The 25,142-nt window shown below is 44.1% G+C and overlaps 1 protein-coding gene and 1 non-coding gene across 8 annotated transcripts in view; both read right to left on the minus strand.

Annotated features, from left to right (window-relative positions):
- Positions 1 to 25,142, minus strand: part of SPAG9 (sperm associated antigen 9) — a 158,257-nt gene that overhangs the window by 132,343 nt on the left and 772 nt on the right. The gene's annotated exons all lie outside the window — the stretch shown is intronic.
- Positions 3,676 to 3,780, minus strand: LOC112437681 (small nucleolar RNA U13). Its single transcript, XR_003026238.1, has one exon. It is a non-coding gene; the product is annotated as a small nucleolar RNA U13 (small nucleolar RNA).

A 25,142-nucleotide genomic window follows, 5' to 3' on the forward strand; every position in this document is an offset into this window, starting at 1 on the left:
GAAATTATTAAAGTATGAATTGACGAATCCAGCACTTTTTGTCTTTCTTATATACAAACTATACCTTAGGGTAACCAAACAGTTGATGAGGGGAAGTTTCCTTTACAAGAAAATTTAGCTGATAAATGTTGAAGGAATAACTGGATTGAAATAGCACCATTTCCCAACCCCTAATGATATAATAAGGAATATCCAGTTTTCCAGGTTGTCTCATATATGTTTTTACACTCATGATCCAAACAAGGTTCATACATTACATTTGGATAATATATCTCTTAAGTCTCTTTTAAACTCTGGATTCCCCAAGTAATGATCCTTTTCACCTAAGTGATGATCCTATAATGGAATACTATAAAACCATTAAAAATATATAGCTATGTACTTCCAGACATAGTTTGTTGCCAGTTATCAGTGAATGAAACTGAATAGGCAATTCACAAAGAAGTAGAATCACCAGTAAATGTAAAACATGCTCAAGCACACTACTGATCTGACAAAAGCAAATTAAAATAAGAAGTGGTGGCCAGGCTGGGCGCGGTGGCTGACGCCTGTAATCCCAGCACTTTGGGAGGCTGAGGTGCATGGATCACGAGGTCAGGAGATCGAGACCATCCTGGCTAACACTGTGAAACCCCGTCTCTACTAAAAATACAAAAAAAATTAGCCGGGCGTGGTGGCGGGCACCTGTAGTCCCAGCTACTGGGAGGCTGAGGCAGGAGAATGGCAGGAACCCAGGAGATGGAGCTTGCAGTGAGCCGAGAACTCGCCACTGCACTCCAGCCTGGGGGACAGAGTGAGACTCCATCTTTAAAAAAAAAAAAAAAAAAAAAAAGTGGCAGCCAGGCACGGTGGCTCACGCCTGTAATCCCAGCACTTTGGGAGACCGAAGGGGCAGATCATGAGGTCAGGAGTTCAAGACCAGCCTGACCAACATGGTGAAACCCCGTCTCACTTGATCTTAGCCAAAGGCTGAGAAATGATGAAACCCCTTCTCTACTGAAAATACAAAAATGAGCCAGGCATGGTGGTGCGCACCTGTAGTTCCAGCTACTCGGGAGGCTGAGGCAGAAGAATCACTTGAACCTGGGAGGTGGAGGCTGCAGTGAGCCGAGATCGTGCCACTGCACTCCAGCCTGGGCGACAGAGTGAGACTCCATCTCCAAAAAAAGAAAAAAATGTGTATATATATATAGTGATATATATATATAGTGATATATATATAGTGATATATATATAGTGATATATATATAGTGATATATATATAGTGATATATATATAGTGATATATATAGTGATATATATATAGTGATATATATAGTGATATATATAGTGATATATAGTGATATATACAGTGATATATATAGTGATATATACATATAGTGATATATACAGTGATATATACATATAGTGATATATATAGTGATATACATATAGTGATATATAGTGAGATATATATAGGGAGAGATATAGAGATATATAGTGATATATATAGTGATATGTATATAGTGATATATATATAGTGATATATATATAGTGATATATATATATAGTGATATATATATAGTGATATATATATAAAGTGGTTTCACACCTGTAATCCCAGAACTTTGGGAGGCTGAGGTGGGTGGATCATTTGAGGTTAGGAGTTCGAGACCAGACTGATCAACATGGTAAAACCCTGACTCTACTAAAAACACAAAAATCAGCCAGACATGGAGGAGGCATGCGCTTGTAGTCCCAGCTACTTGGGAGGCTGAGGCAGCAGAATTGCTTGAACCCAGGAGGCGGAGGTTGCAGTGAGCCAAGACTGCTCCACTGCACTCCAGCCTGGGTGACAGAGTGAGACTCTGTCTCAAAAAAAAACAAAAGAAAGAAAGAAAGAAAGAAGTGGTTTTAACCACATCAGACAGGCAACAGAAACCAAAAAGTCTGATAGTGCCAAGTGTTGGCAAAGATACAAGAAAATAAGAAGTCTTTTATACTACTGATAGGAATATAAATCACTGCACTCCTTTGACAAGCAATGTTACCTTATCTAGTTAATTTTACAAATACATATCCTAAAACCTGGCATCCTATTTCTAAAATATATACTTTGAGAAGATCTTACATATGCACCGAATGTTACTGCAACAACATTTGTAATATATAATGTGGTAATGAAGAATGGATAGTGGTATATTCATGTCATCGATGGAATACACAGCAGTTAAAAGGAAAGAATTAGATGCATATGTATATCAACATGGACAGATCAACAGGTAAAAAAAAATAAAATGCAAGATTATATAAGAATGTAACAGTATGATATCGTGAAAAACGTATTTGGTCTCTGACCCAGTTTCCTAACATATAATTCCTAAAATATAATTCCTAAAATCCTTAGAATCTCCAGAGAGATGTCTTTTTGTATGTTAATGGGTAGATTCATGGCTGGCAGCCCCTACATAGCTTAAGGATGGGAGCTGGTCATTGGAAAGACCAAAAGCATAATTAGAGGGTTAGGACTTTCAGCCCACCCCACACAACCTCCCAGGAGGGGAAAGGGGCTGAAGGTGAAGTTGATCACCAATGACCAATGGTTTCATACCTACGTAGTGACGCCTCCATAAAAACTCAAAAGAACAAGGTTGAGAGATCTTCCAGATAGCTGAACACATGGAGGTTCCTGCACGGTGACATGTACAGGGAGGGCATGGAAGCTCTGCACCACTACCCCCATACCCTGCTTTACGCATCTTTTCATCTACATCCTTTGTAACAGTAAACATAACTGTTTCCCCAGGTTCTGCAAACCATTCAGCAAGTCAACTGAACCTGAGGAGGGGGTTGTGGGAACCCCAGTTTATAGCCAGTTGAGACTGTACTGGACACAGAGGATTCATCAAAAATAAAAGACAGTAGCTGGGCAAGGTGGCACATGACTGTAATCCCAGTGATTCGGAGGCTGAGGCAGGAAGACAGCTTGCACCCAGGAATTCAAGATCAGCCTGGGCAACACAGCAAGACCTTCATCTCATAAAGAAAAAAAATTATGGTATCTATATTATATATACACACACACACATATACATAAATATGTACATATATATATGGCAGGTTGGTCAGAAGTACAGGTAAAATAACCTGAGGCTTGAGATTGGCATAAGTGTTGTCGGTAGTCTTGGGGACTGAGACCTCAAACTGTGGGATCTGACACTATCTCAAGTAGACAGTGTCAGTATTAAGTTAGATGACACCTAGCTGGTGCCTGATGCAGAACTGATTGCTTGCTGGTAGGGAAAACCACTCCCATATTTTTTATTTGTTTGCTTTTTAAGATAGGGTCTCACTCTGTTGCCTGGGTTGGAGTGCAGGTGACACGATCCCAGCTCACTGCAACCTTGACCTTCAGGACTCACTGCAACCTCGACCTTCAGGGCTCAAGCAATCCTCCTGCCTCAGCCTTCCAAGTAGTTGGGACTACAGGCACATGCCACCATGCTCAGCTAATTTTTGTATTTTTTTGTAGAGACGGGGTTTCATCATGTTGCTCAGGATGGTTTCAAACTCCTGGGCTCAAGCAATCCACCTGCCTCAGCCTCCCAAAGCGCTGGGATTATAGGCATGAGCCACTGCACCTGCCCTACCCCACATATTTGGTCACAGAAGTCTTCTGTGTTATGTGTGTGTTTTTTTTCAGGTCTGAGAATGTGCCAATGTTGTAACAAGGTTCAAGGGTGGCATATCTCACACAACTGCATGAACACCCAATCACCATGCTCATGAACTACAAATACAGCGGGCTGATTGTTTTTGGTGTGAGAGCAGAAGACAGACAGTTCATGGTTTTTTTTTCCACTCTTAAGCAATGGTTTCTGAATTAGGGGGAAGGGTGAGACAGTTATAATCACAAACACCCTGAGTGATTTTTTTTCCAAACACATAGGCCCTGCCTAGCAGCACTTCTTCCAACCAGTCTCACAAGCCTGTGGGGGTAAATGGGTTTTTACTTATTTATTTATTTATTTGAGATGGAGTTTCGCTCTTGTTGCCCAGGTTGGAGTGCAGTGGTGTGATCTCGGCTCACTGCAACGTCTGCCTCCAGGGTTCAACCGATTCTCCTAACTCAGCCTCCCCAGTAGCTGAGATTACAGGCATCTGCCACCACGCCAGACTAATTTTCTGTATTTTTAGTAGAGACGGGGTTTCTCTGTGTTGTCAGGCTGGTCTGAACTTCTGACCTCAGGTGATCTGCCCCCCTCGGCCTCCCAAAGTGCTGGGATTATAGGCATGAGCCACTGTGCCCGGCCGGATGGGTTTAAAGAATTGGTTACTTTGGGCCGGGCACAGTGGCTCACGCCAGTAATCCCAACAACTTGGGAGGCCAAGGCGGGCGGATCACAAGGTCAGGAGATCAAGACCATCCTGGCCAACATGCTGAAACCCGGTCTCTACTAAAAATACAAAAATTAGCCGAGTGTGGCGGCGCTTGCCTGTGGTCCCATCTACTGGGGAGGCTGAGGCAGAAGAACTGCTTGAACCCAGGAGGCAGAGGCTGCAGTGAGTTGAGATAGTGCTACCGCACTCCAGGCTGGGTGACAGAGCGAAGACTCCGTCTCAAAAAAAAAAAAAAAAAGAATATGATGTACCATTACTACAGTGAAAATTGGCCAGGCGTGGTGGCTCACGCCTGTAATCCCAACACTTTGAGAGACCGAGGTGGGCAGATCACCTGAGGTCAGCAGTTTGAGACCAGCCTGACCAACATGGAGAAACCCCGTCTCCAATAAAAATACAAAATCAGCCAGGCGTGGTGGTGCATTCCTATAATCCCAGCTACTTGGGAGGCTGAGGCAGGAGAATCGCTTCCCAGGAGGCGGAGGTTGCAGTGAGCTGAGATAGCGCCATTGCACTCCAGCCTGGGCAATAAGAGCAAAACTCTGTCTCAAAAAAAAAAAAAAAAAAAAGGAAAAAAAATACAGTGAAATAGTAGTATGTTCAAAGTAACTTGTGACGTCATCTCAGCATGCAAAAAGTTTCAGATTTTGAAGCATTTCAGATTTCAGATTTTCAGACTAGGAATGCTCTACCTGTGTTATGATGTTTGCTACATCAGCCAAGTGATGCCTTACTAACTTTGTTACACAGTTATGTGCTTCTGTAGGTATATGGCCAACATCTTACATTTCTGACTTTAATTTACAGATCTTCAATCCTCACACTGTGGTTTTTGCTTCAACACTTGACTCTGTTATGAAAATATTCTTCTATTACTAAAAAAAAAAAACAAAAAAAAAAACTAGAAATTGTTATCTTAAAAAAGACCCAGCCAGGCGCAGTGGCTCACGCCTGTAATCCCAGCACTTTGGGAGGCCAAGACAGGTGGATCACCTGAAGTCAGGACTTCGAGACCAGCCTGGCCAAAAAGACAAAACCTTGTCTCTACCAAAAATAAAAAAATTAGCCAGGCACTGTGGAAGGCACCTCTAACTCCAGCTACTCAGGAGCCTGAGGCAAGACAATCACTTGAACCTGGGAGGCGGGAGTTGCAATGAACCGAGATTGTGCCACTGCACTCCAGCCTGAGCAACAGAGTGAGGCTCTGTCTCCAAAAAAATAAAAATAAAATAAGGGTAAATAAGCACTTTGCACTTAAATGTTTCTTCAGTAAGCCAGGATAACAAACTTTAATGCTTGAGACATTTAATTTGGCTGCTGAGAATTCTGTTTAATTCCTGGCCCTTGGCTAGGTTAAGGATGGTTAAAACTGAGCCAATTACGGACTGAATTCCTATCCCAAGATAAAAGTATTTTTTAAAGAGTTAAAACTAGGGTCGGGCACAGTGGCTCACACCTATAATCCCAGCACTTTGGGAGGCCAAGGTGGGCAGACTGCTTGAGCCCAGAAGTTTCAGACCAGCCTGGGCAACATGGTGAGATCCTGTCTCTCCAAAAATTACAAAAATTAACTGGACATGGTGGTGTCTGGCTTGATGCCTATAATACTTGTGACAGTACCTACAGTACCTGCTACTTGGGAGGCTGAGGTGGAAGGATCACATGAGACTGAAGTCAAGGCTGCAGTGAGCCATAATCGTGCCACTGCACTCCAGTCTAGGACAGAGAGACCCTGCCTTCAAAAAAAAATGGCCAGGTGCAGTGGCTCACATCTGTAATCTGGTACTTTGGGACGCCAAGGCGGGAGGATCAACTGAGATTGGGAGTTCCAGACCAGCCTGACTAACATGGAGAAACCCTCTCTCTACTAAAAATACAAAATTAGCCAGGCATGGTGGTGCATGCCTGTAATCCCAGCTACTTGGGAGGCTGAGGCAAGAGAATCGCTTGAACCCGGCGGGGCAGAGGTTGCGGTGAGCCAAGATTGCGCCATTGTACTCCAGCCTGGGCAGTAAGAGCAAAACTCCGTCTAAAAAAAAAAAAGTTAAAACTAAACAAAGCCAAAAATGAGTGTGTAATTTCTGCCAAATGTGTCCAAATTACATCAAACAAGTTCAAATGGACTATTTTCACAGAGAAACCATAGGCAATCGTCTTTTTAAAAGTGACCCTTATGGGGCTGGGCACAGTGGCTCATGCCTATAATCCTAGCATTCAGGGAGGCCAAGGCAGGCGGATCACGAGGTCAAGAGATCAAGACCATCCTGGCCAACTTGGTGAAACACCATCTCTACTAAAAATACAAAAATTAGCTGGGCTTGGTGGCACACACCTGTAGTCCCAGCTACTTGGGAGGCTGAGGCAGGAGAATTGCTCAAACCCAGGAGGCAGAGGTTACAGTGAGCCGAGATCACACTACTGCACTCCAGCCTGAGAGACACTGTGAGATTCTGTCTCAAAAAAAAAAAAAAAAAAATTACCTTTCTGGTTTGATGCTACACTTTGAAAAAACTGCTTACTCTTTAAAAAGGTATTTGTTTTGCCATCATCTGATGCCTGGCAAAAAATAAAAATAGAAAACAAACAAACAAAAAAGGTATTTGTTTCTGACAGGTAGCAGTAACAAAATGTGGCTAGGCTAGAACAGGTAACTGAAAGAAAATTCAAAATTGAGGAGTACATAATTAAAACGAGAAATTTGATTTATACCATAATAGTCCTTTTTTTTTTGAGGGGGGCAGGGGAGGGATGGAGTTTCACTATTGTTGCCCAGGCTGGAGTGCAATGGTGCAACCTCAGCTCACTGCAATCTCCACCTCCCAGGTTCAAGCAATTCTCCTGTCTCAGCCTCCGGAGTAGCTGGGATTATAGGCACCCACAACCATGCCTGGCTAATTTTTTGTATTTTTAGTAGAGACGGGGTTTCACCATGTTGGCCAGACTGTTCTCAAACTCCTGACCTCAGGTGATCTGCCCTCCTTGGCCTCCCAAAGTGCTGGGATTATAGGCATAAGCCACCGCGCCTGGCCTATACCATAATAGTCTAGCACAGGCTTTTAACCAACATGGATTTCCACGCCCCCAAAAGTAATTGTTTATTTTTCTTTAGAACAAATGTTTTCTACAGAAATAAATGTTGTTTTACTCACCATTTTATCTGTTACTCTAAGGTACTGTTGAATCCTGATTAGAAAGGTCTAACATGGGCCATGCACAGTGGCTCACATTTGTAATCCTAGCATTTTGGGAGGCCAAGGTGGGCGAACTGCCTGAGCTCAGGAATTTGATACCAGGCTGAGCAACATGGTGAAACCCCGTCTCTAAAATACAAAAAACATAAAATACTAAAATACAAAAAATTAGCCAGGCATGGTGGCACACGCCTGTAGTCCCAGCTACTTGGAAGGCTGAGGCACAAGAATCGCTTGAACCTAAAGGCCAGAGGTTACAGTGAGCCAAGATCATGACTCTTCACTCCAGCCTGGGTGACAGCGTGAGACTCTGTCTGCAAAAAAAAAAAAAAGAAAAAGAAAAAAATAGAAATGTCTAACATAAGAGAAGAAACGAAGAGTTAAAATTAAGTTTTGGCACTTAATCTTCATTTGTATGGAAAATTTTTTTTTTTTTTGAGGTGGAGTCTCGCTCTGTCACCCAAGGCTGCAGTGCAGTGGCATGATCTTCATTCACTGCAACCTCCACCTCCTGGGTTCAAGCGATTCTCCTGCCTCAGCCTCCCCAGTAGCTGAGATTACAGGTGTGCACCACCACACCTGGCTAATTTTTTGTATTTTTAGTAGAGATGGGGTTTTACCACGTTGGCCAGGCTGGTCTCGAACCCCTGACCTCAAATAATCTGCCCATCTCGGCCTCCCAAAGTGCTGAGATTACATGCATGAGCCACAGCACCTGGCATTATTAATATTATCACTATTATTTTTAGAGATGGGGTCTCGCTATGTTGCCCAGCTGGCCTTGAATCCTGGGCTCAATCTCTTGAGTAGCTGGGACTTCAGGCGTGTGTTGCTATACCCGGCTTGAATTCCTACAATACTTCTGAAAGTAATTCCAATGATTACTTAACATTTAGATTTTTTAAATGCATAAATATTTACAGAATAGTATGTATAAGGCAATGTAGGTAAAGTGTCTGAAATAAGTCTGAAATAATTATACCCAGGAGAAGTCATGGTTTTTCTGTATATGCAAAAGTGAAAGGACTTATTGAAAAACTTTTTGGAAGTTTTAGCATAACTTGGCACCAGAAGTAGGAACGATAATTTGAATGCACAAAGAGAACTTTAAATGGTTAGTCTTAGCAATTTGACCTTTAGCATATCCATCCATCCAACCAACAAATTTCTGTTAATTATCTACTGCATCCTAGTTGGTGGGAGAATAAAAGCAATAGGTTAGTTTGACACAGCACTGAAAGTGCTACAAGAGGGCAAGAGGACTGTAAGCTGTGGAAGGATATAAAATGTGCCCAAACCACAGTCGGGTGTTAAGGCTTTCCAGAATTGAAACCTGAAAGATAAATAAAATAAGGCAACAGAAAAGAAGAGAAAGTGAGTGCCAAGCAAAGGGACAGCTTTTAGGAAGGCCTGGAGAGAGAATACTTTTTACAAACCAAATTCAAAATGTTCACTGTGGCTGAAAAAGAAACAGATGAGACTGACAAGATTGGGGCAGCCAGATCACAAGGTCTTGTATGTTAGGAACTTAAGTCATTTTCAAGAGCTTTAGAAAGAGCAACTGGCCAGGCACGGTGCCTCACATCTGTATTCTCAGCATTTTGAGAAGCTGAAGTGAGAGGACCACTTGAGCCCAGGAATTTGAGAAAAAGCCACTAAGGGCTTGTGGAATGATCTGATCAGATTTCCATTTTGGAGAGATGGGCGGTTTATAGGTTGGCCATACTGGAAGCAGAAAAATCAGTTATGGACTAGTTTTAGTTGTCCATTCATCTATTCAGAAAAATTTCCCTGGCACTTTCAACGTGCTAGCTACTGGGATATAGTGGTGAATGACAAACTTCCAGGTCTATGGAGTTTGCATTCAGGGTGAGCGATATTGGTGTCCTGTACCACAGTAGTATAAATGGATTTAGAAAGTAATGAGATTCCAGCAATATTTAAAAGTTGAAAACAAAAGAAAGTAGCAATGGGAATGAGGAAGAATTAGGGATGGTAACCTGATTTCTGGCCAGGTAGATGGTGGTATCCTTCATGAAGATAGGGAAGAAAAGAGAACCAGGTTTGGGAAATAAGTTCAGTTTTGGACACGCTGGGAGATATTCACACCCAATAAACAATCATAAGATGAATCTGAAACTCCAGAGAGAGATCTGGCCTTAAAGTAGGCTATCAGTTCCATGAGAGAAGGACCTTGTCTGTTTTACTCACCACTGTATGCCCAATGGGCACAGTATCATGCACATAGTTGGCACTCAATGAAAGTATCTGTAAGGCCAGGCGTGGTGGCTTACAGCTGTAATTCTAGCACTTTGGGAGTCCAAGGTGGACGGATCACCCAAGGTCGCGAGATCAAGACCAGTCTGACCAACATGAAGAAACACCATCTCTACTAAAACTACAAAATTAGCCAGGTGTGGTGGCGCTTGCCTGTAATCCCAGCTACTCCAGAGGCTGAGACAGGAGAATCGCTTGAACCCGGGAGGTGGAGGTGATGGTGAGGCGAGTTCACACCATTGCACTCCAGCCTGGGTAACAAGAGCAAAACTCCATCTCAAAAATAAATAAATAGGCCGGGTGCGGTGGCTCACGCCTGTAATCTCAGCACTTTGGGAGGCCAAGACGGGTGGATCACGAGGTCAGGAGATCGAGACCAACCTGACTAACATGGTTAAACCCCGTCTCTATTAAAAATACAAAAAAATTAGCTGGGCGTGGTGGCAGGCGCCTGTAGTCCCAGCTACTCGGGAGGCTGAGGCAGGAGAATGGTGTGAACTGGGGAGGCGGAGCTTGCAGTGAGCCGAGATCGCGCCACTGCACTCCAGCCTAGGCGACTGAGCGAGACTCCGTCTCAAAAATAAATAGATAAATAAATAAATAAATAAATAAATAAATAAAATCTGTTAGATGAGTAGGTTAAACATTTTGTAATAATCAACAAATGGTAAATTAAACCCCTGGGAATAGAAATTCTTAGAAAGAATGCCCAGGAACACAACATTCATCTGAGTAAGAAGAATCCACAGAATGGTCACGTAGGTAAGAGGAAAGCCAAGGAATTTCGAAGTCAACAAACTAAATGTAATGTTTCTCAAAGGAAGAAGTAGCCAAAAAACACTGCTGAGACATCAAGTATGAGAAGGAATAAGATAGAAAACAAGACAGGCATTTATGAGAGCTAACTTTTCTGAATGTTCAAGAATAATGAGTAGGAGACACTCTGAATATGTATCTAAAGTTTCAGATCTAAATAATTATCTTATGAGACGAAATGAATTATTTGCTGAAAGAGCAGCTTAACCTTTTCTTCTTCCCTTTTCTTCCCCAGTAGCTTGAAAAAACACTTAAAGCTTGGCCGGGCGCAGTGGCTCAAGCCTGTAATCCCAGCACTTTGGGAGGCCGAGGTGTGCGGATCACGAGGTCAGGAGATGGCCATCCTGGCTAACACAGTGAAACCTCGTCTCTACTAAAAATACAAAAAAATTAGCTGGGCGTGGTGGCGGGCGCCTGTAGTCCCAGCTACTCAGGAGGCTGAGGTAGGAGAATGGCGTGAACCCGGGAGATGGAGCTTGCAGTGAGCCGAGATTGCGCCACTGCACTCCAGCCTGGGTGACAGAGCAGGCTGTCTCAAAAAAAAAGAAAAAAAGAAAAAACACTTAAAGCTTAACCTTTATTAACTTGTTTGTTCCATCTAAAGTGCCTACCTCTTCACTGCTGCTTGCTTGGTTAAAAAAAATAAAATTATGGCCAGGCGCAGTGGTTCATGTCTGTAATACCAGCACTTTGGGAAGCAGAGGCAGGAGGATCACTTGAGGCCAGGAGTTCAAGTGCCCATCCTGGGCAACACAGCAAGACCCCCATCTCTACAAACACACACACACACACACACACACACACACACACACACACACACACACACACTAGCTGAGCATGATGGCATACACCTGTAGTCCCAGCTACTCGGGAGGTTGAGGCAAAAGAATCACTTGAACCCAGGAATTCGAGGCTGCAGTGAGCTATGATCACTCCACTGCACACCAGCCTGGGTGACAGAGCAAGACCGTGTCTCAAAATAAATAGATAAAATAAAATTTAAAAAAAATTTTAAGTAAAATAAAGTACCTGCCACTCTAGTCTTTATCCCATCACCCTGTTTATTTCCTGCATGGCATCTATCACAATCTGTAATTAACTGGTTTGCTTATTGTTTATTGCAATGTAAACTCCAAGACAAGATAGGCTACCTTCCTTGTCTGTTTCATTAGTGGCTACATCCCCAGGGCTTAGAACAGTGCCTTGTTCTGCCAGGCGCGGTGGCTCATGCCTGTAATCCCAGCACTTTGGGAGGCCAAGGGAGGTGGGTCACTCAAGGTCAGGAATTCAAGACCAGCCTGGCCAACATGGTGAAACCCTGTCTCTACCAAAAATACAAAAATTAGCCAGGTGTGGTGGCAGGTGCCTGTAATCCCAGCTGCTCAGGAAGCTAGGGTGGGAAAATCACTTGAACCTGGGAGGCGGAGGTTGCAGTGATCTGAGATCAAGCCACTGCACTCCAGTCTGGGCAATAGAGCAAGACTCTGTCTTAATTTTAAAAAATAAAAATAAAAAAGTCCGGGTGCAGTGGCTCACGCCTGTAATCCTAGCACTTTGGGAGGCTGAAGTGCGCAGATCACAAGGTCAGGAGTTCAAGACCAGCCTGGCCAATATGGTGAAACCCCATCTCTACTAAAAATACAAAAATTAGCCAAGCATGGCGGTGCACGCCTGTAGTCCCAGCTACTTGGAAGGCTGAGGCAGAAGAATCGCTTGAACCCGGGAGGCGGAGGTTGCAGCGAGCCAAGATCCCGCCACTGCACTCTAGCCTGGGCAAGAGCGAGACTCCATCTCAAAAAAAAAAAAAAAAAAACAGAAAAAGAACAGAGCCTGGCTCAATAAATATTTGTTCTTTCTAAGCATCTATGTTTCTGTTTATCTTTCCACCTACTTGGGGGAATGGGATAAGGTAGAACTAGAGAATCATAAAGTTCCTGTCCAGCTCTTTAAAAGAAACTGCAGGAAGGCCGGACGCAGTGGCTCACACCTGCAATCCCAGCACCTTGGGAGGCCGAGGCGGCAGATCATTTGAGGCCAGGAGTTTGAGACCAGCCTGGGCAACATAGTCTGACCCCCATCCCTACCAAAAAAAATTAATTAATTTAATTAAAACTGCAGGAAGAACAAGAGAAAACACACTTCAAAGGGCAATAATAGCCAGACACGGTGGCTCACGCCTGTAATCCCAGCACTTTGGGAGGCCAAGGTGGGCAGATCACAAGGTTAGGAGTTTGAGACCAGCCTGGCCAATATGGTAAAACCCCATCTCTACTAAAACTACAAAAATTAGCTGGGCATGGTGGCACGCGCCTGTACTCTCAGCTACTCGGGAGGCTGAGGCAGGAGAATTGCTTGAACCCGGGAGGTGGAGGTTGCAGTGAGCCGAGATCATGCCATTGCACTCCAGCCTGGGCGACAGCAAGACTCCATCAAAAAAAAGGTTAAAAAAAAAAAAAGGCAATAATAGATGTTGCATGTGGCTCACAACTATAATCTCAGTTACTTGGGAGGCTAAGGTAGGGGGATAGCTTGAGCCCAGGAGGTTGAGGCTACAGTGAGCTCTGATTGCAACACTGCTCTCCAGCCTGGGCAATAGCATGAGACACTGTCTCAAAAAAAAAAGGGAGGGGGGCAGTAATAGAATCCAGAATCATAAAAATTCTAGGCCTATACCCCAGAGGAAATCTTATCAGCAGGTAAAAGAATTTCTCAGGCTCTATAACCCTAGCAGAGTAGGTAAACAAGTCAGAAACAAGATATCCTGGAAATATATGATTTAAGAAAAAAAAAAAAAAGATGGCCATGGGGCGGTGGCTGGTGCTGGTTATCCCAGCCATGGGATAACCATGGGAGGCTGAGGCAGGCAGGTCACCTGAGGTTGCAAGTTCAAGACCAGCATGGTCAACATGGCAAAACCCCGTCTCTACTAAAAATACAAAAATTAGCTGGGTGTGGTGGCAGGCACCTGTAGTCCCAGCTACTCAGAAGGCTGAGGCACAAGAATCACTTGAACCCAGGAGGCAGAGGTTGTGGTGAGATGAAATTGCACCACTACACTCCAGCCTGGGTGACAAAGCGAAAGACTGTCTCAAAAAAAAAAAAAAAAAGTTACTAGCAAAAATATTAAATATAGGGTCATTTTCTGTATTTCTATATCTCAAAGTTTCAAAAAGGGGAAAAATAATTTGTTTTCTTTTTGAGACAGGGTCTTGCTCTGTCACCCAGAGCAAGTGGTGCTGTGTGCCAGAGTGCAGTGGCACAATCAGGGGTCATTGCAACCTCAACCTCCTGGGCTCAAGGGATCCTCCCACCTCAGCGTCTCAAGTAGCTGGAGCCACAGGTGCATACCACCACACTCGGCTAATTTTTCTATTTTTTGTAAAGATACGGTCTCACTATGTTGCCCAGGCTGTTCTGGAACTCTGGGGCTCAAGCTGTCCTCCTTCCTTGGCCTTCCAAACTGCTAAGATTATAAGCATGAGCCACTGTGCCTGGTCCATAATAGTTTTTATGTGATAATTGTATTTATTTATTTTTATTTTTTTTTGAGACAAAGTTTCGCTCTTGTTGCCCAGGCTGGAGTGCAATGGCATGATCTCAGCTCACTGCAACCTCCACCTCCCGGGTTCAAGCAATTCTCCTGCCTCAGCCTCCTGGGTTCAAGCGATTCTCCTGCCTCAGCCTCCTGAGTAGCTGGGATTACAGACGTGCACCACCAAGCCCAGCTACTTTTATATTTTTAGTAGAGACAGGGTTTCTCCATGTTGGTCAGGCTGGTCTCGAACTCTTGACCTCGTGATCTGCCCACCTCGGCCTTCCAAAGTGCTGGGATTACAGGCGTGAGCCACTGCGTCCGGCCTCAAATTTAAATTTCTTATAGAAAAGTAACTAAAATGCAAACACTTCCTCCCAGATGAGTTTCATTAATTCATTATAAACATATTAAGAAGCTAGTTAGCTATATAATAACTGACATATACTGTGCTCTTAAAAATTAATTCAAATTAATATTAGATAATATTACAAAGGTTCTTTTTTTTCTTTTCTTTTCTTTTTGACAGAGTCTCACTGTGTTGCCCAGGCTGGAGCACAGTGGCATGAACACATCTTACCTCAGCCTTGACTTCCTAGGCTGGTGCGATCCTCCTGCCTCGGCCCCCCAAGTAGCTGGGACTATAGGCACACACCACCACACCACGCTAATTTTTATATTTTTTGTAGAGACAAGGTTTTGCTATGTTAACCAGGCTGATCTTCAACTCATGAGCTCAAGTGTTCCGCCCACCTCAGCCTCCCAAAGTGCTGGGATTACAGGCATTAGCTACTACACCCGGCCTTGGAAATGTTCTCAAACGTAAATAATATGGTGGTTATATGGCAGAATATTCTCATTTTTTAGGAGATAAATATGTTAAGTACTGAGAGGCAAAGTATCATAATGTCTGTAATTTAAATATGTTAAGTACTGAGGGGCAAAGTATGTCTGCAATTTAAAATGGTTCAGCAATTAAATATGTGTATGTAAATATGTGTATGTGTGTATATGTGTATCCACACCCACACATCCACATATACAGACAGATAAATAAAACAACAACTACTGAATCTATATAGTGGGTATACAAATGACAAATGTACTTTCCATTTTTCTATATGTTTGAAAGTTTACCTAATAAAAAGTTGGGAGGGGTGGTGGTGGATTTACTGAAAAAGTTTACTAACCTTAAAAAAAAAAAAAAAACCCTAGCTGGACGTGGTGGCTCACGCTTGTAATCCCAGCACTTTGGGAGGCTGAGGCAGGCAGATCACTTGAGCTCACAAATTCGAGACCAGCCTGGGCAACATGGTGAAACCCGTCTTTACAAAATATCAAAAATTAGCTGGGCGTGGTGGTGTACACCTGTAGTCCCATCTACTTGGGAGGCTGAGACGGAAGGATGGCTTGAGCTCAAGAGGCAACAGTTGCAGTGAGCCAAGATCGCACCACTGCACTCCAACCTGGGCCAGACCTTGTCTCGAAAAAAAATAACATAAAATAAAATTCTATACCCTCAACTTGGTACTTCTCTATTACATTAATATATAAATTCCCATGGTTCACTTCACACATTTTTGGGTGTGCCTATTATGCCAAACTACTGAATGCTGTAATTCTTAAGAAAATAAAACACAGTATGGCCGGGTGGGTGGCTCATGCCTGTAATCCCACCACTTTGGGAGGCCAAGGCGGGCAGATCACAAGGTCAGACTGAGACCATCCTGGCTAACGCAGTGAAACCCCATCTCTACTAAAAATACAAAAAATTAGCCGGGTGTGGTGGCGGGTGCCTATAGTCCCAGCTACACGGGAGGCTGAGGCAGGAGAATCGCTTGAATCCAGGAGGCAGAGGTTGCAGTGAGCTGAGATCCCGCCACTGCACTCCAGCCAGGGCGACAGAGCAAGACTCCGTCTCAAAAAAAAAAAGAAAAGAAAACACAGTGCTATGTTCAAAGCAATAATCAAATATCACTGGTCAAGATTTCAAAGTATAAAACAGACCTTATATATACCCATTTCCAAATAACAGCGTTTTAAATATATATAACATTACATACATTATTAAACTGGTCTATGCAGATATTTCTGACCACAACCTAATAACTTATTTAGATAACAGCTGTATTCATTGAGTGCAGAGCAGAGCAAAATAACTTGGGTAGGTTCTAACATCAGTTCTCCTGAGAAGCAAAGTTCAGTACAACATAAGTAAGCAGCATGTAGTTAAAGGTAAGGTAAAGATTTCAAGAAGCAGGAATCCTGTACTCTCTCAAGCACAGAACTGGATGTGTGACCTATGGCACACACTTCAGCAATCCAGTGAATAGTCAATCTACTAATCTACCCTCTGAACCAGTTTGGTACTATACCCAGTTTGGTGTCCTCTTTTGTGATTTTTGTTTTGTTTTGTTTTTTTCTTTTGAAGACACAGTCTCACTCTGTAGCTCAGGCTGGAGTTCAATGGCAAGATATTGGCTCACTACAACCTCCACCTCCCAGGTACAAGTGATTTTCCTTCCGCTGCCTCCGGAGTAGCTTGGATTACAGGCGTCCGCCACCATGCCCAGTTAATTTTTCTGTTTTTAGTAGAGATGGGGTTTCACCATGTTGGTCAGGGCTGGTCTTGAACTCCTGACCTCAGGCAATCCACCACCTCGGCCTCCCAAAGTGCTGAAATTACAGGCATGAGCCACCATGCATAGCGTTCTTTTGTGATTTTTAACTAAATAAAAATATGAGTGTCACTACAGCAGGGACATATAATGGTATCTCATTTAGATATTCACATTCAGAAATCTCAAATTTAAAAAAAGATGTCTTAATCCAGAGCTAGTCTTTGTCTTTAAAAAAAATGTCTTAGGAGCTTAAGTAATAATTAACTAACAAATTATTATTTCATAAAGCAACAACCATACCCCTTCCCATCCCACTCCCGCCAGAAAACAAACATAGATTGTTCATTTCAGAAAGCGTCTGAATGACTAGGTGCAGGGGCATATCTCTATCTACTCTGGCTAGGGGCGGTGTGAACATTATTCGTATCGTTAACCATGGCCAGGTGTGGTGGCTCACACCTACAATCCCAACACTTTGGGAGGCTGAGGTAAGAAAATGTCTTGAGGCCAGGAGTTCAAGACAAGCCTGGGCAACACAGTGTGACCCCATCTCTACCAAAAAAAAAAAAAAAAAGGCCAGGCGCAGTGGCTCACACCTGTAATCCTAGCACTTTGGGAGGCTGGGGCAGGCAGATGACCTGAGGTCGAGATCAAGACCATCCTGGCCAACATGGTGAAACCCCATCTCCACTAAAAATACAAAAATTAGCTGGGTGTGATGGTGCGCACCTGTAGTCCCAGCTACTCAGGAGGCTGAAGCAAGAGAATCACTTGAACCCAGGTGGTGGAGGTTGCAGCAAGCCAAGACACTCCACTGCACTCCAGACTGGCGACAGAGCCAGACTCTGTCACAACAAAAAAAAAAAACAAAAAAAAAACACAAAACTTTGGCAGGATCCACAAGGCAGGAGGATCCACTTGAGCCCAGGAATTCCAGACCAGACTGGGCAACATAGTGAGTCCAGCCTGCATAACATAACGAGACCCTGTTTCTACAAAAAAAATTAAAAATTAGCCAGGCATGGTGGCGCATGCCTGTAGTCACAGCTGCTCAGAGGCTGAGGAAGTGGGATCTACTTGAGCTCTGGAGGTCAAGGCTGCTGTGGGCCATGATTGCACAACTGCACTCCAGCCTGGACCTCATCTCTAAAAAAAAGAAAAAAAAAACCCAACCAAAGGAAAAAAAATCACAAAAACAAACAGTTCAGAAAAAAAAAAAGGTATTTTTAAAAATATGAAAAAATGTTGGCCGCTGCCGGGCGTGGTGGCTCACACCCATAATCCCAGCACTTTGGGAGGCCGAGGCCGGCGGATCACCTGAGGTTGGGAGTTCGAGACCAGCCTGACCAACATGGAGAAACCCCATCTTTACTACAAATACAAAATTAGCTGGCCATGGTGGCACATGCCTGTAATCCCAGCTACTCAGGAGGCTGAGGCAGGAGAATCCTTTGTATCTGGGAGGCGGAGGTTGCAGTGAGCTGAGATCGCACCATTGCGCTCCAGCCTGGGCAACAAGTGTGAAATGCCATATCAAAAAAAAAAAAGAAAAGAAAAAGAAAATAGGTTGGCCGGGCACAGTGTCTCACACCTGTAATCCCAGCACTTTGGGAGGCCAAGGCAGGTGGATCACCTGAGGTTAGGAGTTCAATACCAGCCTGGACAACATGGTAAAACCCCATCTCTATTAAAAATACAAAAGTTAGCGAGGTGTGGTTGTGAGCACCTGTAGTCCCAGCTACTCAGGAGGATGAGGCAGGAGAACTGCTTGAACCCGGGAGGCAGAGGTTGCAGTGAGCCAAGATCGCGCTACTGCACTCCAGCGTGGGTGGCAAAGCAAGACCCCATCTCAAAAAAAAAAAACAACAACAAAAGAAAATGGGTTGGGTGCAGTGGCTCACACCTGTAATCACAGCACTTTGGGAGGCTGAGGTGCGAGGATCGTCTGAGCCCAAATGTTCAAGATCAGCCTGGGCAACATGGGAAACCCATTTCTACAAAAAATACAAAAATTAGCCAGGCATGGCGGCATGATCCTGTAGTCCCAGCTATTCCGGAAGTTGAGATGGGAGGATCGCTTGAACCCAGGAGGCAGAGGTTGCAGTGAGCCGGGATCACACCACTGCACTCTGGCCTGGGCAACAGAGTGAGATCTCGTCTCAATCAATCAATCAAAAGATCTATAAAAATATTAAAATATGTGTTTTTTAGGCCAGGTGCGGTGGCTCATGCTTGTAATCCCAGCACTTTGGGAGGCCGAGGCAGGGGGATCACCTGAGGTCAAGAGTTTGAGACCAGCCTGGACAACATGGTGAAACCCCTTCTCTATTAAAACTACAAAAATTAGCCGGGCGTGCTGGCGCGTGCCTGTAATCCCAAACTACTAGGGAGGCTGAGGCAGGAGAATTGCTTGAACCTGGGAGGTGGGAGTTACAGTGATCTGAGATCGCACCACTGCACTCCAGCCTGGGCGACAGCACAAGACTCTGTCTCAAAAATAAATTTTTTTAAAAATGGGCCAGGCATGGTGGCTCATGCCTGTAATCCCAACACTTTGGCAGGCCAAAGTAGGCAGATAACAAGGTCAGGAGTTCAAGACCGCCTGGCTAACATGGTGAAACCCCATCTCTGCTAAAAATACAAAAAGTAGCTGGGCATGGTGGCTCATGCCTATAATCCCAGCTACTCAGAAGGCTGAGACAGAAGAACTGCTTGAACCCAGAAGGCAGAGGTTGCAGTAAGCCAAGATCGTGCCTCTGCACCCCAGCCTGGGCAACAGAGCGTGAAACTCAGTCTCAAAAATAAATAAAATTAAAAAATAAAATATCAAGTGTGGGCCAAGTGTGGTGGCTCACGCCTGTAATCCCAGCACTTTGGGAGGTCGAGGCAGATGGATCACTTGAGGTCAGGAGTTTTACACCACCCTGGCCAACATGGTGAAACCCTGTCTCTACTGAAAATACAAAAATTAGCCGAGTGTAGTGGTGCACACCTGTAATCCCAGCTACTCAGGCAGCTGAGGCAGGAGAATTGCTTGATCCTGGGAGGCAGAGGTTGCAATGAGCTGGGACAATGCCACTGCACTCCAGCCTGGGTGACAGAGTGAGACTCTGTCTCAAAAAAAAAAAAAAAAAAAAAAATTATGAACGAATGAGAACACTAAAACAAGAACAATGAATGTCAATACCTATTTTCCTGCCCATGAGTCTTACGGGTCCCATGTTCATACACTTCCAAAGACAAGAAGTGTCAAAAGTCTCCATTTAAACAAAAATCATTTTGTTACTGCTTTAAGTGCTGATTCCATGGGAACAAGTTAGAAAATTCTCAGTAGTGTCTCTCACCTCTGCATTCAGTCATCCTACTGTTTTGTTTTTTGGTAAGAAACAGGGTCTTGCCCTGTTGTCAAGGCTGGAGTGCCGTGGCCATGATAACTCACTGCAGTCTCAAACTCCTGGGCTTAAGTGATCCTCCTGCCTTAGCCTCCTGAGTAGCTAGGACTACAGGCTCACACCATCACACCCAACTAATTTTTTTTATGGTTTTTGGGGAAGAGGGGTCTCACTACGTTGCCCAGGCTTGAACTCATCCTTTTTTTTTTTTTTAAAGCAAAAGGCCACAAAAAAGCAGACACAAAATCACATAATCCATTCCCAGTAAAGATATTCTCTCTTCAGTCCATTCTCTGCATGTGTGAGTCTATCTCAAAAAGGAGGGAAGGAGCCAGGCGCGGTGGTTCACAGTGGCAATCCCAGCACTTTAGGAGGCCGAGGCGGGCGGATCACCTGAGGTCAGGAGTTCAAGACCAGCCTGACCAACATGCAGAAACCCCAACTCCACTAAAAATACAAAATTAGCCAGGCGTGGTGGCGCATGCCTGTAATCCCAGCTACTTGAGAGGCTGAGGCAGGAGAACTGTTTGAACCCAGGAGGCGAAGGTTGCAGTGAGCCGAGATCGCACCATTGCACTCTAGCCTGGGCAACAAGAGAAACTCCATCTCAAAAAAAAAGAAAAGAAAAGAAAAAGAAAAGGAAGGAAGACAATGCCTCTTCGTTTTTATGTGTAATCTCCCTCTACTGAATGATGCTAAATGAGCTCTCACTTTGAGAATAACAGTGATAACATACAAGACCCACAGAATCACTAAGAACTAAATTCCTAAAGGTTCTTTAAACTCGTATGTCTACTTTTCAGAAGTTTCTTTTTTTTTTTCCTTTTTTTTTTTTTGAGAGGTAGTCTCACTCTACTGCCCAGGCTGGAGTACAGAGGCACGATCCCAGCTCACTGCAACCTCCATCTCCCGGGTTCAAGCAATTCTTCTGCATCAGCCTCCCCAGTAGCTGGGATTACAGGCACCCACCACCACACCCGGATAATTTTTGTATTTTTAGTACAGACAGGGTTTCATCATGTTGGCGAGGCTGGTCTCACACTCCTGACCTCAAGTGATCCATCTGCCTCGGCCTCCCAAAGTGCTGGGACTATAGATGTGAGCCACCACACCTGGCCCTTTTTTAAAAGTTACAGCAAATCATGCCTGTTTTAAAAGAATCAGAAGTTGCAGAAAAACCCTAACATACCCAGTTATAACCTCTCTCTCCAGATCATTTTGTATCCAGATTTTTATTTTAAAAAATCACTGGGCTGGGGCACAGTGGCTCACCCCTGTAAGTCCCAACACTTTGGCAGGATCCACAAGGCAGGAGGATCACTTGAGCCCAGGAGTTCCAGACCAGACTGGGCAACTTAGTGAGACCTTGTCTCTGTAAAAAATTTAATTAGCCCAGTGTGGTAACGCATGTCTGTGGTCCTAGCTACTCAGGAGGCTGAGGCAAGAGGATCACTTGAGCCCAAGAGATTGAGGCTGCAGTGAACTGTGACTGTGCCACTACACCCCAGCCTAGGCGATTGAGACTCTGTCTCCAAAAAGAATTTAAATTTAAAAGTCACTGATTTTAAAATAAATTATTCAATAGGTTCACAGGGCTTATTCTGGATAGAGTCAACAGGATGTTCTGGCTGAAAAAGTGAAATTGAAACAGAGTAGAAAGTGAGGAGCTAGCTATGTAAAATTCTAAGGAGAGCATTCTAGAGCATGGGCAAAGGCATCAGACGGGTCTTGGTTAAAGAATGGAGAGGTGTGTCACAGGCAGCCCAAAGGAGAGAGTGATGGGCGATAAGATGACAGATTTCTTGATTAGCATCTGAAACCGGTCCAAATCTATCTAAAATTAGCCCTTCTTTAGGTTGTTTTTAAAGAATCCCTAAAACAGCAGACTAGCTCCACACTAGAAATTCAAATAAAAGCAAAGGAAAAAGTCAGAAGGTATTCAAAATAAGTCCTATCAATATAAAGATTAAATTTTTGATGCCTTGCTGAGAATTCCTGCAAGCAAGAGATCATAGCACCTCACACATTCCTAAAACATTCTATCTACATACCCACCTAAGTTTCCACAGAGGTGCTCAGAATTTACTTTACTCTCTCTGGTGATGGATAATTTCCATGCTTTCAAATCACTTTTGCTGTAAATACCCTGAGGCACTTACTTTGGTATAAAAGACTCTTGGTCCCCGCATTAAAGACACAAACAGGCCGGCACGGTGGCTCACGCCTGTAATCCCAGCACTTTGGGAGGCTGAGGCGGGCAGATCACGAGGTCAGGAGATGGAGACTATCCTGGCTAAAATGGTGAAACCCCGTCTCTACCAAAAATACAAAAAAATTAGCCAGGCGTGGTGGCACGTGCTTGTAATCCCAGCTACTCAAGAGGCTGAGACAGAATCGCTTGAACCCGGGAGGCGGAGGTTGCAGTGAGTCGAGATTGTGCCACTGCACTCCAGCCTGGGTGACAGAGCAAGGCTCCGTCTCAAAAAAAAAAAAAAAAAAAAAGGCGCAAACAAAGCACTCACAGAAAACTAAACACAGAATTCACTCTACATATTGGCCAAAGGGAGACAATTTCAGGATACTGAGCAACACACAATTTATGATCTTATGTGAAAACTGATGGCCAGGTGTGGTGGCTCACACCTGTAATCCCAGTACTTTGGGAGGCTGAGGCGAGTGGATTGCCTGAGCTCAGGAGTTCAAGACCAGCCTGGGCAACAAGGTGAAACCCCGTCTCTACTAAAATACAAAATATATATCTATATATTAGCTGGGCGGGGTGGCACGTGCCTATAGTCCCAGCTACTCGGGCGGCTGAGGCAGAAGAATTGCTTGAACCCGGGAGGCAGTGAGCCGAGACCGTGCCACTGCACTCCAGCCTGGCGACAGAGAGAGACTGTCTCAAAAAAAAAAAAGAGAGAAAAGAAAACTGATAACAAGGTGTGTTTATGTTTGTGGCCTGGGAGTTGGCTCATTTAGCATTTCATAAATGTTCTCTGTTCTCAGGTCATGACCCTTTGCCCAATGGTTTCACTATGGAGAATTTACAGATGTAACTGAAAAAATATAAACTACAAATAAATTCATTGGATAACCTATTTTTTTTAGAGTCATTTACTCAAGAAATTAATACGGAACCCAGAGTCTAGCAGTCGGGCAATTTTGTTTTCTGATTCTGCAACCTGTGGCAGATGGTTTTCTTGGCACGTGTGACCCTGGCATTTTGCCCATATTTACACGGACTGACAGGAGTTTAAGGCTGGAGGGAGCATTTATTTTACGTGAGGTAAAAGGTCATGTCAGGCTTGCTTGTCACCTGTGTGTACATGTGGTTAATTCCCAGTCACTTCCATGTATATCCACACACTGGCAAGGGGCTATATGAGCATGAAGCAGCAAGTAGCACTTGACCTCTGTTCTATAAAGAGTGCTAACAAACAAGCGGAAATTGTGATCCTATCATTATTTGGTTTTTCATCCCTTCCTTCCCTATATGAAAGGAAAAGCTCTTGAAATAGTCCATTCTGGCGGGGTGCGGTGGCTCATGCCTGTAATCCCAGCACTGGGATGGTCAGCCCGAGGCCAAAGTGGGCAGATCACTTGAGGCCAGGAGTTCAAGACCATCCTAGGCACCATGGAGAAATCCTGTCTCTACAAAAAACAAAAATTAGCGGGGAGTGTTGTCCTAGCTACTTAGGAAGCTGAGGCACAAGAATCGCTTGAACCTGGCAGGCAGCGGCTCACCGGGAGGCACAGGTTGCAGTGAGCCAAGATCACTCCACTGCACTTCACCCTGGGCGACAGAGTGAGACTACGTCTCAAAAAAAAAAAAAAGGCAATTTTGTCTGGCAAATTCAATAGCATTCCTTTGAGAAAATTGGATCCCACAATCAGAACTAAAAATCATCACTACAGTCAAGCTTTTAAAAAAGGAAAAAGAACTATTTAACCAGATGCAAAGGTATACGTGACAAAACAAAACAAAAACTTAATGGTGTTACTATTCAGTGTCAGGAAATGAGCTACAAACCTCACATCCTAAAAACTCTTCAAGTCTTTTTGAAAAATACTATGTCATTCCTTCAATAATTAGTTATTTCGCCTCCTTTGATCACCATGTATTTAACCAGGTGTGCTAGGTGCTTGAGAAACAAAAATAGGACACATCACCTGCCTTTGATAAGGTCCACAGAAATAACGCCAATGCAGGCTGAAAGCTAAACTCCTTGTCAGTCTCAAGAAGCCAAGGACCTATCACTTGCACCCTATAACTCCAAAAGGTTCACAGAGTCGAGGTGAGGGCGCCCAGGTCACTGCTCGGGTGCTAGAGTTAACAGGCGGCCAAATGCACGTATAAACAGCAGTCTAAGAAGGAAACTCAGACGGAAAAAGTGTTGCCAACTGTCACCTACATCTTCCCAACCCCGCCCCCCAATCCTTTTTATAAATAAACGGAGGGTTTTTGAAGGGAACTGTCCAAGGTTACAACCTGATACGGAGGAATGCTTTGGTTTGGGATACCAACGAAATTGTTTATATATTTATTGAGTACTGCCACACAACATCTAAAAGTTGACAAAGTGTCAACCAAGGCACATAGAACATAAAATAAGACCTCTTTCTCAACAAGATTAAAACGTCAAGAAGAAACTGACCGAAAGAGGGAGATCTCTAACTTCCCAAAGCAAGGCAACCCCCTGGAAAGGTACTGGAACTAGCGGAAGTTACATATCCAGGGCAGAAGTGTCCCCCTCCCCAAGGGTAAAACTTTGAACCGCCATCTGACTATCCCACGGTGGTCGGAAACTTCCCTCAACAAGAAGCAACCAGACACCCAACAATCTCCGCCCTTGGCCAACCCCAGGTGTCCTCAGGCCAGGCTGTCGCTTCCTTCCCCGGGCCCTGCCTCCTCCATCTCGCTCCCTTCCCAGGAC

This window comes from Pan paniscus, chromosome 19, assembly GCF_029289425.2.
Source record: "Pan paniscus chromosome 19, NHGRI_mPanPan1-v2.0_pri, whole genome shotgun sequence".
NCBI lineage: Eukaryota > Metazoa > Chordata > Mammalia > Primates > Hominidae > Pan > Pan paniscus.